General features: G+C 45.1%; 1 protein-coding gene across 5 annotated transcripts in view; it reads right to left on the reverse strand.

Moving 5' to 3' along the window:
* Positions 1-4,117, reverse strand: part of Lrfn5 (leucine rich repeat and fibronectin type III domain containing 5) — a 297,900-nt gene extending 293,783 nt beyond the window's left edge. Inside the window, exons 1-2 of one of the 5 annotated variants that reach the window (XM_076550587.1) lie at positions 3,038-3,909; positions 2,421-2,568 (exon numbers count right to left, since the gene is read on the reverse strand). The gene's annotated coding sequence lies outside the window, so the exon portion shown is untranslated. Of the gene's footprint in view, positions 1-2,420 lie in introns of all 5 variants that reach the window. The other 4 variants (XM_015989580.2, XM_042260572.2, XM_076550588.1 and 1 more) reach the window with 4 other exon arrangements.
* Between the last annotated feature and the right edge of the window lie 7,708 nt (positions 4,118-11,825).

An 11,825-nucleotide genomic window follows, 5' to 3' on the forward strand; every position in this document is an offset into this window, starting at 1 on the left:
AGTAAAACCGAGGTGGGAAAACATTTATCTTCCCAGCACCAACATTCTTCAGCAGAATTTTTTATTTTTCTTAGTCATCTTCTGGATATGTCTGAGCTATTTGCTTACAAAATTATGAGATGTTTACCACATAAGTCGGCTTTGTATATAGCATGTTCTGAGTGATAGATTTCAAATAAATTCACAAAAGAAAGAAAAAAAGAAAGAAAAGAAAAGATTTGGGGGAAATTATCTTTAATTCCTTCAAATCTTGTTTGTTTGTTTATTTTGTTTTCTGTTGTTTGTTTGGTGTTTTATTTTCCTCTCTATCTTTTTTAATGTGGGCAATGAGATTATTTTTCTCCCCAGTCTCCAGATAGTGGAGCATGGATTTTCTTACTGTCAGAGTTGAGTTAGTCTTTATATCCTTTCTCTACGTTGAAGTTAAACACTAAATCTGTCTGAAAAGTCTGAAAAGTCCTAGACTTTATGTTTGAGTTTAAAGTGGAAAACGAGTTGATTTTATATGCTTTGTTTTAATTGAAGGCGAAATAAAGCTACAAATGGCTCAATGGAATCTAGGAGAGCATGAGAAAAAAAAGAAAAAAGAAACAGGGATCTCGGAAATACACACTTAGCTTCAAGGTTTCAATCCTGATAAATCATGCAATGTTTGAATGTCAAACAATTTTTGTAGCCAGCTTTCATTACATGGGGAGGGGCTAGTGGGGAGGGAGGCGGTAGTCATAATAGATGGTCAAACACCACCGCCCTATTCATCTCCCATTTCTCTTCCCTTAGACCTGGGCAGCCACCACCACTACAATGCGCCCCACTGTCTGCCAGAGTGCCTGCTGAGCTCTCCAGCCCCGCCCCAAGTAGTGTCAAAGCAGACCTGCCAGCTGCAGTGGTGGAGCCCAGCCCCCAAAGCCCTCTGCATACACGGCCTTGTAGCACCACCACCCTGCCAGGGCTGCACCAGCAGCCCAATCGAGACTCCAGAGCAGGACTTGGGGACATCAGCGCGCAGGGACAAGTAGAGCAGCTACCCATTAGCTTGTAATCTGCAAATGCCATCATATGGATATCTATAGAAACGAAAGGAATAGAAGGCAACCAGGCAGTCTCCATATACTTCCGAAACAGCGTTAGCAAACAGAAGACACCACCCCACACTCTGCTCCACCTCCATCAGTCTGTTCCTGTCTCTGCCTCCCAGATCGGTGAACTGGGGACCCACCAGGCCAAACCTCAGTGGCAGTGGCATGCTGCCAGCAGGCAGCTCCTAAAGGCGGGAGACAAAACCAGCACTCCTCAGCTGAATTTTTCAGACCATCTTCACTATGGAATTAAACATTGATGAGACTACTTTGGAAGTGCTTTATGTTGTTAATTCAAATGCCCTCGAGAAAGAAGTGAATTTTTCTGTAGGGAATAGGCAACCGTGGTGATGGGAAGGAAGAAATGAACAAGGTGCAAAGATAAGGGGGCACTGGAAGTTAACTAAATTTGTTCTGCCTCCTCCAATGAAGGGAATCTCCATTTTCACATATCAGATCCAATATGCTAATTAGGCAGTCTCAAATGCAACCAGGTTTTAAATCAAAGCACTGGAAGGAATTTTCAAAATACCTATTGTACACAAACAGCAAACGGGGAACACAAGCTTCTGTCCACCTCTGTGATAAAGCAGGGGGGCCAGGGCTGATGTTGTCACCGGGGCTGGGGTTGGGTGGTGGCTATTGGTTTTTGGCCTCCTTCTCCCAGACATGAAAACGACTTCTTGCATGCATCTATTCTGATACATCAAACCAAACCCTGGCAGTTAAACACCTCATCTCAATACACACCCATGACAACGAATTCCTTTCCATGCTAAGCAAGTCCCAAGAAAACTCCATTTCACATCAAAGTCTCCAGATGCGTAATTCACAACTACTAAAAGGATCTGGCAAGATCGTACACAACAGGGGGAGGAAAACAACCGGGCACAAGAGGTAGAAGGGTCAGGAGGAGGGGGAAAGAAGATCTTTGATAGATATGGGGGGCGGGGGGAACAAACACGGGACTCACTCCAGTATCTATCTGGAGGGTTGGATACCAAATGGTCCGCAACAACCATACCCTGAAGGAAACGTGAACCATTCATCTCTGGCACCTTCAGACAGGTTCGACAAGCCTGGCCCTTTTCAAAAAGTATCTTCAGGCTTGATGTATTCATATATCTTTAGATTTCACTACCACACTACGTGCTTAGGTATAGGCTTACATTCTATGTACCAGGAACTGTATGTCCCCTCACTGAGCAAGCGCCCTTGGGTACCCAGCCCTTCCTAATGATTTTCAAAACATTAATAAGTAAAGTAGCCTGCAATGCAGATACGAAGCTAGAAACAAGCCCTTAAGGAAAGTGGGTGAGGCAAGTAGTCCTTCATTGTTACCTGGTGCCTCTAGGGGGAAAGACGGTCATAGGAGGACTTTCTGCCTGCAGGTAAGATCCAGGCAAGGTGGCTCCAGGTGGCTTTCACGGCTGTACTGGGGTCTTGCTCATCACTTCGCTGCCCTTTGCCATAGCTCAGCACCCGCATCCTAGGGAGTCAGAGAGGTGGCTCCTGCCACTGCCGCCGCTGCCCGCAGGTCGCGCTGGGTGGGGAATCAGCGCAAATCGCCCCATGAAACCGATGGATCCGCGCCCGGGGAGCCGGCAGAAGCAGGGCGGCCGCGCACACACACACACAGACACGCTCACACACACTCACACATTCTCAGCCGGGCGCGCGCGCACTCACACTTGCACAAGCACTCCCAGCACCGCATCCGGAGGGAGAAACAGTACCGGTCCTTCTCAAGATCCGCTCCTGAAGCTCACCAGCCCACCGGCAAAGAGAGCAGTCGCTTTCTCACATAGCCCTTGATCACGTTTCCTTCAAGTTCTCCTGCAGCCCAGATCCTTGGAATTCAAAAGCTGGTGACATTTCGCTGGGGAGTAAGGGAGTCCTGGAAGGGCTATGGAACTGTCGGGGGTTCCTTAAGCAGTTTGAAAAGCAATCCTCATTACCTTGTTTGTACAGTAAACCAGGTGGAAGTGCCGAAGTTTGGGCTTCAAATGTCGTGGACAGACACGTTCATATTCTTCTGACCGAAACAGGAAAGTCAAGATGCAAGGAAATAAGACAGCTGCAAGACCCTCTCTTGACCTTGCAATGTACCTGGAAGCTGGTTAATACAGCTACTTTCCAAGCCTCTGGATTAAGTGATCCATACACCTGGCTCCACAGCCCAGCAGTCGCCCGGAATCCAGCCAGGAAAACGGGTCTGGGCGTCCTCCGCGCTCTGTGAGAACCTGGGCATGGAGGGGCATCTCCGAGTTAACACATTTGCTTCTGGGCAGTTGGAAAAAAAGACTGTCAAATGCATCCGATAGGCGCGCACACATACACACGCGCACAAACACACACATACACACACGCAGCTAGCTGGAAAGCAGCTTACAAAACACTAGAGAAACACCAAGATGACTTGAAAAGGTGGAAAACATCCAGGTTCCTGCCGGAAAACGGAAAGGCCAGCCGGGAGATTCCGAAAGTCTTCTCAGGTCTTTCAATATTCGTATTTCTATTCCTCTCCCCTCTTTCTATTTCTCGTTTCCAGAATGTTTCGTGGATCTGCCCCACCCCCGTGCAGTTGCGCCTTTTTTTTTTCCTGGTATAACCGACCATGCAACATGAATTACATGGGTGGTTTGGGCTCACAGCTCCCCAAAGTCAAGAATCCCAAGGACCAGCTAGCTGAGAAGCCATTCACATCTTCAAGGGAAGAAGAAAAGCACACGCGCACACTCGCGTGCACGCACACACGCGCGCTCACGCGCGCACACACACGCACACGCACACACACACACACGGTTCAGGCCGCTCTGCACACGCTCACCGCCTCCCTGCGCCGCTGCACACAGCGCGGTGGGCGCCCCTCCCGCTGGCCGAGGCTCTGGGGAGAGTCCACAGCTCAGGCGCGTGGCGGGAAGCTATGGTCCGGGATCGCAGCCGCCGCCCCGGCAGGCCAGGGAGAGCCGCTTCCCAGTGCTGTGCGAGCGGGCAACGCCAGCCGCCTGGCCCGGAGGAGCTGCGCTCCGCGCTGCAGCATGGAGGCGGCAGCGGCGGCGGCGGCGGCGGCGGGCGCGCGGCCGTGAGCCCGTCCCTAGCTGCAGTGACGAGTACGGCCGCACCTCCCAGACCCCTAGAATCAGGCGACACCCCAAGCCGGCGCCGCCGAGCTTTCGGCCTTGGTGACTCCTGGCTAGACGGGTTGGGAGAAGCGATTTACTGCTGGCGGGAGGAGAGGGTCAGCGCTGTGCCTGCAAATCCCCAAGCAGAGGAGGCGCGGGGGCGTTGCGGGCGGGCGGGGTTGGGGGAGGGGAAGCGGTGGCAAACCCGAAGGAAGAAAGCTAACTTCAGGGGCATCCCCCACCCGCCTCTGTTGGAAATGAACTGCCGATCTGATTGCCCGCTGTCGGGAGGTTAAGGGTTTTTTTAAAGAAAGGTGTCACCAGGTCTAGCTGTGGCTGTTAACGACAGTGTGAAAAGTGATTAGCTCCAACCCCGCGGACTGGCTGACGTTCCCAGGCACCCGAGGCTGGCTTCCAGAGTCCCCTAGTCGGTGGGTGGGTGGGTGGGGGGATTTGCTTACTAATCAGATGGGAGCGGATTCTGAAAAGAACAATTTACATTTGGGAGTTAGCGCGGTACCGGCGTAAAGAAGTGATGCTGCTGACCACGTTTAGCGTGCAGAGCTGAACGCGACCCCGGGAGTCGGCAGAAAGCAGGCCTGGCCACCTAGGTCACTTGAACTGGGGAAGGTTGTGAAGCAGGAGAGGTGTGGTGCAGAGGAAAACCGAAAGGCCTCCTGAAGAGGGCATTGGGCAGGGCCCGCCTTGGTTTTCCTCTGGTAATTCTGCCTACATGTCCAGTTAAATCCCGGACCCGGACCCAGACCCCAGCAAAGCTGCCAGGAACCCCCTAGAGCCATTCATTGAAGAAAAGTCCTTCCGTAACTGGAGCGATGGGAACCCAGTCCTTTCCGGTTAGAGATTATGAGCACTTGATCTTCGATTTCTGTGCGCTCCTTCCCTCTCAGTCCAGACACCAGTCTGAACCAAACCCGAATAGAAGAGTTTGGGGGATGCTTTGGGAAGCTAGCTAATAAGCAGCCCTTCCCGGCGTACTTGGAGAAGACTTGCACCGCACAGTTCCTCCCAGGATAGGATGCTTTGGAATTTTGCTACCAATAGAACTCTAGAGGCTTTACCTTTGCCTTGCGAATGCACAAAGGCGCGCACACTCAGGCACACCCACGGGCTCTCTCCGAGTGCGCGCGTAGGCACCTGCGCATAATCAAGACCCACACAGATGCCTCTTTGGGAGATGAACTCAGCCTGGAGTACTTTTAAGTGGTAACTGCTCCCATTTCCTCCTCTCTTTCCTGGGCTCCCCTCTTTGCCGCCTGGCCCAGGTTCCAGGTTTACCCCTGGATGGTGCATCCCTGGGTTTAGCAATCTGAGCTATCCTTTGGCTGCCTGATTCCAGAGGAGCAGCGTGCCTGGGGCTGCGGTTCCCGCCGCGCAGTCTCCGTCCAGTTTGGCCACACCGGCTGGGGCTCCAGGTTCCAGAGCAGTCTCCAGCGGTAGATTGCAGAGCGTGAAGCGAGTTCGAGAGTCCGGGCATCCACTCCGAGCAGCTAGATACTGGCCAGTAAGATTCCATGCAAATTTGTAAAGGGGCTCTGGAGGACAAACACTTCAGCCAACACCCCGAAGTCCTGGAGAGTCTCCACTAAAATCGAGAGCGCTTCCCTGGTGGGCTTCTAGTCAAGGAAGTGGATAACCCAGTGATCCAAGAAATCCCAGGCGAGAACCTCCACCGAAGAGAGGTCAGTTCTGGAGGCACTCGAGAGAAAGTGATGCTTTCTGATTTCTCTTTAAACTTTGCAGCTCTGTGGACTCCAGGGCGACCGATGGAGTCGCCCTAGCTCGGTCTCCAGGCAGATCCAAATGAGCACTTCCAAGTACTTTAGGATGCGGGGGTGACTCCTTTTTCCTTCAGGACTGTCCCACTTGTCCAGCTCAGCTGAAAGGAACTAGAGGTCTCCAAGATAAGGATTTGCGGTTCCACGAAAGGGACAAAGTATATATCCAAATATTGAATTAGAACCCCAAAGACTTTGCCTATCTGGATTGAGTAACTTCCTTTTTTCCTTGTTTTTGATTACAATTTATACCGGGACAGAGGTGAGAAAAGGACTCACCACCAATTGGGCCAACTGAAGATGTTAACAGTTGGGAACAAGACAAAATTCAAATTTCACCTTGGGGTGCTTTTAATTAAACCTGCGGGGGCTTGTTTTGCGGTGAGAAAGATGACATCAGCGTTTGGCTGAAGTGTTCTTTCCAGGTTCAACTCTTTCCAGGCAGACATGGCCTCTTAACTTCACCTCCCAGGGCAGCGCTTACTGCTGAGGGTGTTGGCCTCTGCTCTCCCAGCTCCACTTCCCTCTAGGAAACTGTGTCTGCTGAGGCAGGAATCTTTCACTCTGCAGGTAACCGTGTTGTTTATGTCCTTTGCAAGCTAGTTCGAAATTGCAGAGGGAGGAGAAAAAAAGAGCTTTATTTTCCATGATTGTCTTTCATAAAGGGTGCTAGAGCTAACAGAAAAGTAACAAATAAAGTAATGAAACATACTTTTTATCAGATAAATAGTAATAAAATATAAAATAATAAAAAGTACCATTTATTTTGTTGTTTTAAGGTGCCCACACACATACTCATCCCCCCATGCACCCCCCACACTCATCCAGCAACTTTTGGAAGCTGGTTATTATAAGAAGTTTTTAATTTACTTTTTCAACTATTGTTGAGAATAACTAATGCTAAAGCTGTTAACATTTTCAAGAGTTCACACTTTAGAATAGGATTATTTTATGCAGCATTTAAAAGGGAAATTTTATCTTCAATAAATCATTTGGATTAAATTTAGCTTATTCCCTCAACAACTTTTGATCTTGATTATCTTAATTCGTCCCAAACTAAACTTATGCCAAATCATTTTTTTTTTTAATTTTCAAAGTTCTATCTCCTCCAGATAACTTTCCTAAGAATTGATGGCCATAAATGTTGGAATCCTCATTTTCACAGAATGAACCAGATTTTTTTTTTAGGGCTGAGTGCTTTCCAAATTTCAGGCAATAAGTCAAAATGTGAATATTTTACAGTCAAAATATTACATGTCAAAAAAAGTATCCCTAATTTCTTTTTTTTGCATTGGTTTACTCTAATGTAGTGAGAAAATAAAACCCACTCCTTTAAAAAGGGGGGGGGTATTAACTACAGAGCTCATGAATCTTATTTCTGTGAATGGAGGCATATAGCATGTCATCACTTTAGTTCATTATATTCTTCCTTGTGCGTTCTATAGCACGTACATTTCATTTGGCAACATCTCCAGGTTTTGTGGTGATGAATCACAGTTGTGTTACCAGCCTCTGGTTCCTTTTAATAACCAAAGGCTCTGTGACTTTCAGACTTGGAGATGATATGAAGAAACAAGGAGAGGTAAGGTTCTGAACGGAACATTTAAAACACAATATAAACAAAAGAAAATTCCTTGCACTGAAGTTTACGTTAATAGCTAACGTAGCTGTGACCTTCATAACTTCTAATCACTCATGCAGTTGTGACCTTCAGAGTTCTGCAATGTTAAAAGTTTGCTTCAGAACTTATCTCTGACATATCTGATCATGAAGCCCATGAGTGCAGAATATTCTGGCAAACTAGGTCTTACCCAAAACATCTATTATCTTAGCAGAGTTGAACACCTGGCTTATTATCTCTGACATAATAAGTCTTTATACATAATTTGGACTTAAAGTATAGGTAACTATACTCATTTTAGTACACCTGAGACAAAGACACCTTGCCCCCCACCACACACAGCTTAGTTTGTTATATCTTGAGATTTACTTGACTTTAGAAGCATATTACTTCCCGGAATCTGGCTATCATAGCCATAACCGCAATCTTATGGCTCATGTGAAGACTGTAGCAGGAGAGCCAGCTCTCATTTCCTAATGGGAAGGAATCTAACACCAAAGACTCAGTTAATCATTGTTTGGAATGCTCTTCTCCCTCTGTCTCTCACCTTGTCTACCCCTGCCCCACCCTAGAAAAGTTAATGTTGGATTTTAAATTTGAAAACACTAACGGGGGCGGGGGAGACTGCTCTGGGTAAGGAAGGGATTACTCAAGAGTTTACAGAAAGGAGATTATCTTAGTGCTGAATATTGCTGGACAAAAAGACAATCCTTAAGCATTATTATAGTTAACCAATCCTTTTCTTTCTTTCCTTCTTGGCTTATTTGTTTATATAAGCGACAAACAGACTGCACATTAGATAATAGATATTTTAGTTACTATGCATACAGTGTATCACTTCATTGAAAAATATCAACCATTCTAAGAAAGGCATGATAGTAGTTACTACAGATACAGTGTATCACTCTGTTGAAGACTATCAACCATCCTAAAAAAGACAGGCTAGAATTTTGATTTCTCCCTCTCATCAAAGATACTTTGTCAAACTAGATGGATCTAATTGTTATTGTTATGTGAATCTATACTAAAGTGTAAGTGACCCACCACAGCCTGTACATCTTGGGAATATAAAGGCAACTTGTTTCCTAAGTAATAAAGCTTCTAGTAAAATATATACAAGAATGGGGCTACTTTTATTACACTTCATTCACTGAACTGAGTAATAAATATAGTACTTTTTATACTTTTTTCATATTTTTATATTGTCTTGGGAAGATTGTTAAAACCTAGTTTTAATTTATGAGACATATTCATATATATATATTCACATATATATTCACATATATATATATTCACAGATATATATTCACACATATATATATATATATATTCACAGATGTATAACCTCATGACAATTTCCACTTGATTTCTAAGCTTCACTCTAAAATCAAGCTAGTTATGAAATAGTTACTTTAAACACAAAAGTTTGAATTATTATAACTTGAATTATGCTAAAGACTGGACACAATGGATCCTATTAGATGGAAGTAATAGGCTTCATGAAAGACATTAATGTTCTTCTGTTAAAAGACCAGTGGTAAACTATATAGTTCATGTATGCTATTCAGCTTTATTTTACAGATTTAGTTTTTTTCTTTTTTCCTGCAAATTCATAATTATTTTCTACCCCAAATTTCAGACAGGTGACTGCAAGTGGCCAGTAACATGACACAAACTTGGTTGAGACAATAGGGTTGATTTTTCTGAAACATCAGGCTCCAGAGACTTAGATTAAGAATTTACTTCAAGAAAGACAGTTGTGTAGCTTGGTCTGCTTAAGGGCCCCCTGCCAGTGGGATCAGGATCTATCCCTGGATCATGAGCTGGCTTTTTGGAGCCCATTACCTCTGATGGGACACCTTGCACAGCCTTGTTGCAGGGGGAGGGGCTTAGACCTGCCTCAACTGAAAGTACCAGGCTTTGCTGACTCCCTGTTGGAGGCCTTATCTTTTAGGAGGAGGGAATGAGGGTGGGTTAGGGGGAAAGGCTGGGGATCAGTGGGAGGAGGGAAGAGAGAAAATTTAAAATAAAATAAAATCACATATTAAAAAATAATTTACTACAATATGTTTGATTAAATGCATTTATATTAAGGTAAACAATATCTGATGAATTTTATGAGTATGAAAGCACACAATCTCTTCCAGAACTCTCTCTCTCTCCCTCCTTCCCTCTCCTTCCCTCTCCCTCTCTGTTATACCCATATACAGGTATGATAGAATGTGCATGTATATGTATATCTGAGGTACAAATTGAGTGTTTCCAAAAAGTTGCTCTCCACATTATGTATTGTATTGTATTTTGTATTGTATTGTATTGTTTTGTATTTTGTATTATATTTCATGCATTGCATTCTATTCTAAGTCAACATTATTCTATTCCATTTTTGAGACAAGTTCTCTCACTGAACTTTGAGGCTGGATGGGCCAGCAATCCCTCAGGATTTACATGTCTCCCTGTTGTCCTACCCCAAGTGCTGGGGTCTTACTTGGGGCTGGGGATCCAAACTCAGGTCTTTCTTTCTTCATGCCTGTTCAAAAGGCACTTTGAAGCACTGTGCCATCTCCCCAGATGCCAAAATAATTGACATCGGCTTCCATAGTACATCTTCGGAATTTGTCTCCCTTCTAGTCATGAGCTTTGGTATGAGGACTAATTTACTATATGTTCTTTATTCATGTTTTATGTTCACAGTCTTTTTTTTTTAATTAGCACCATTAGTTTGGTTACCATCTTTTAAAGTCCCATGGTGTCTATTGCTCTGATCTCTGTAGCTCAAGAATATAAAAGAAACTTTTTTTTAACATGGCCACCAAACTTCTTTCTTTACATGGTGATGTTATATTCTCTGATGACAGTTTTGCTCATGCCAAGAAAATGCATGGATCACCTTGCTTTTGACTAATGCCCTGCACTATGCCTGGAAGATAGGAGTTAACCATGGTTTTCAGCCTTTGTTTCTCACAAAGTGCTTAGCCAATAGCCAAGTTGTTTCATTATGATCTTGATTTTATTTTACTACTAAGATTTATGAAATACAAATATCTCTTTCTTTGTCTCTTGTGAAACTTCTTCAAGTTATGAACAATCCCCAACTCTTACTTCCCTAGAAAGCAACATTGGAATATCTAAATAGTCTTACTTCCCTGTGAAGCAATGCAAAGCACAGCATTGGAAATCATTCAGCCACATTGCTTGAATCCTTAGAGTTTTGGATTTTAGACAAATTCAAATATTTAGCCAGAAGAAAAGATGAATCAGCAGCTGACAGCAGTTGCCCAGACCCAGGGTTTGGTTCCCAGAAGCCATGTCAGAATGCTCACATCTATCTGAAATTCAGCACTAGGAGGCATCCAGCACATTCTTTCTGTCTCCTCTGATGTCCTCAGGCACTCACAAAATCACCCTCCCACTTACACACACACACAAACACACACACACACACTAAATACATAAATAAATAAGTCTTTGAAATACTTTGATTTGGATTTTGTCTAGTGGTATTAAGGACTGCCTTGTAAGCTAGCTATTAGAAACTATCTTTTTCAAGTCATGTAATAAATGACTCAGTTTCACTAAAATATATTACAAAGAATCAGACTCACAAAGAACTTTCTTTTTAAATAAGGAAAATGTGTCCATCAAAATGATACTAAAATCTCCCCCCCAGCCCACCCCCCATTCCCACCTCCTCCAGGGCAAAGCCTCCCCCAAGGACTGAGATCAATCTGATAGACTCAGTCCAGGCAGGTCTAGTCCCCTCCTTGCAGATTGAGACAAGTGTCCCTGCATAAGTCCCAGGTTTCAAACAGCTAACTCATGCAATGAGCACAGGACCTGGTAACACTGCCTAGATGCCTCTCAAACAGATCAAGCCAATCAACCGTTTCACCTATTCAGAGGGCCTGATCCATTTGGGGGCCCTCAGACTTTGGTTCATAGTTCATGTGTTTCCATTCGTTTGGCTATTTGTCCCTGTGCTTTATCCAACCTTGGTCTCAACAGTTCTCGCTTATATAAACCCTCCTCTTTCTCGATAATTAGACTCCCAGAGCTCCACCCAGGGCCTAGCTGTGGATCTCTGCATCCAGATTCCTCAGTCCTTGGATGGGGTTTCTGGCACGACTATTAGGGTGTTTGGCCATCTCATCACCAGAGTAGGTCAGTCCCGGCTGTCTCTCGGCCATTGCCAGCAATCTTTTGT

This window comes from Peromyscus maniculatus, chromosome 14 (assembly GCF_049852395.1).
Source record: "Peromyscus maniculatus bairdii isolate BWxNUB_F1_BW_parent chromosome 14, HU_Pman_BW_mat_3.1, whole genome shotgun sequence".
Classification (NCBI taxonomy): domain Eukaryota; kingdom Metazoa; phylum Chordata; class Mammalia; order Rodentia; family Cricetidae; genus Peromyscus; species Peromyscus maniculatus.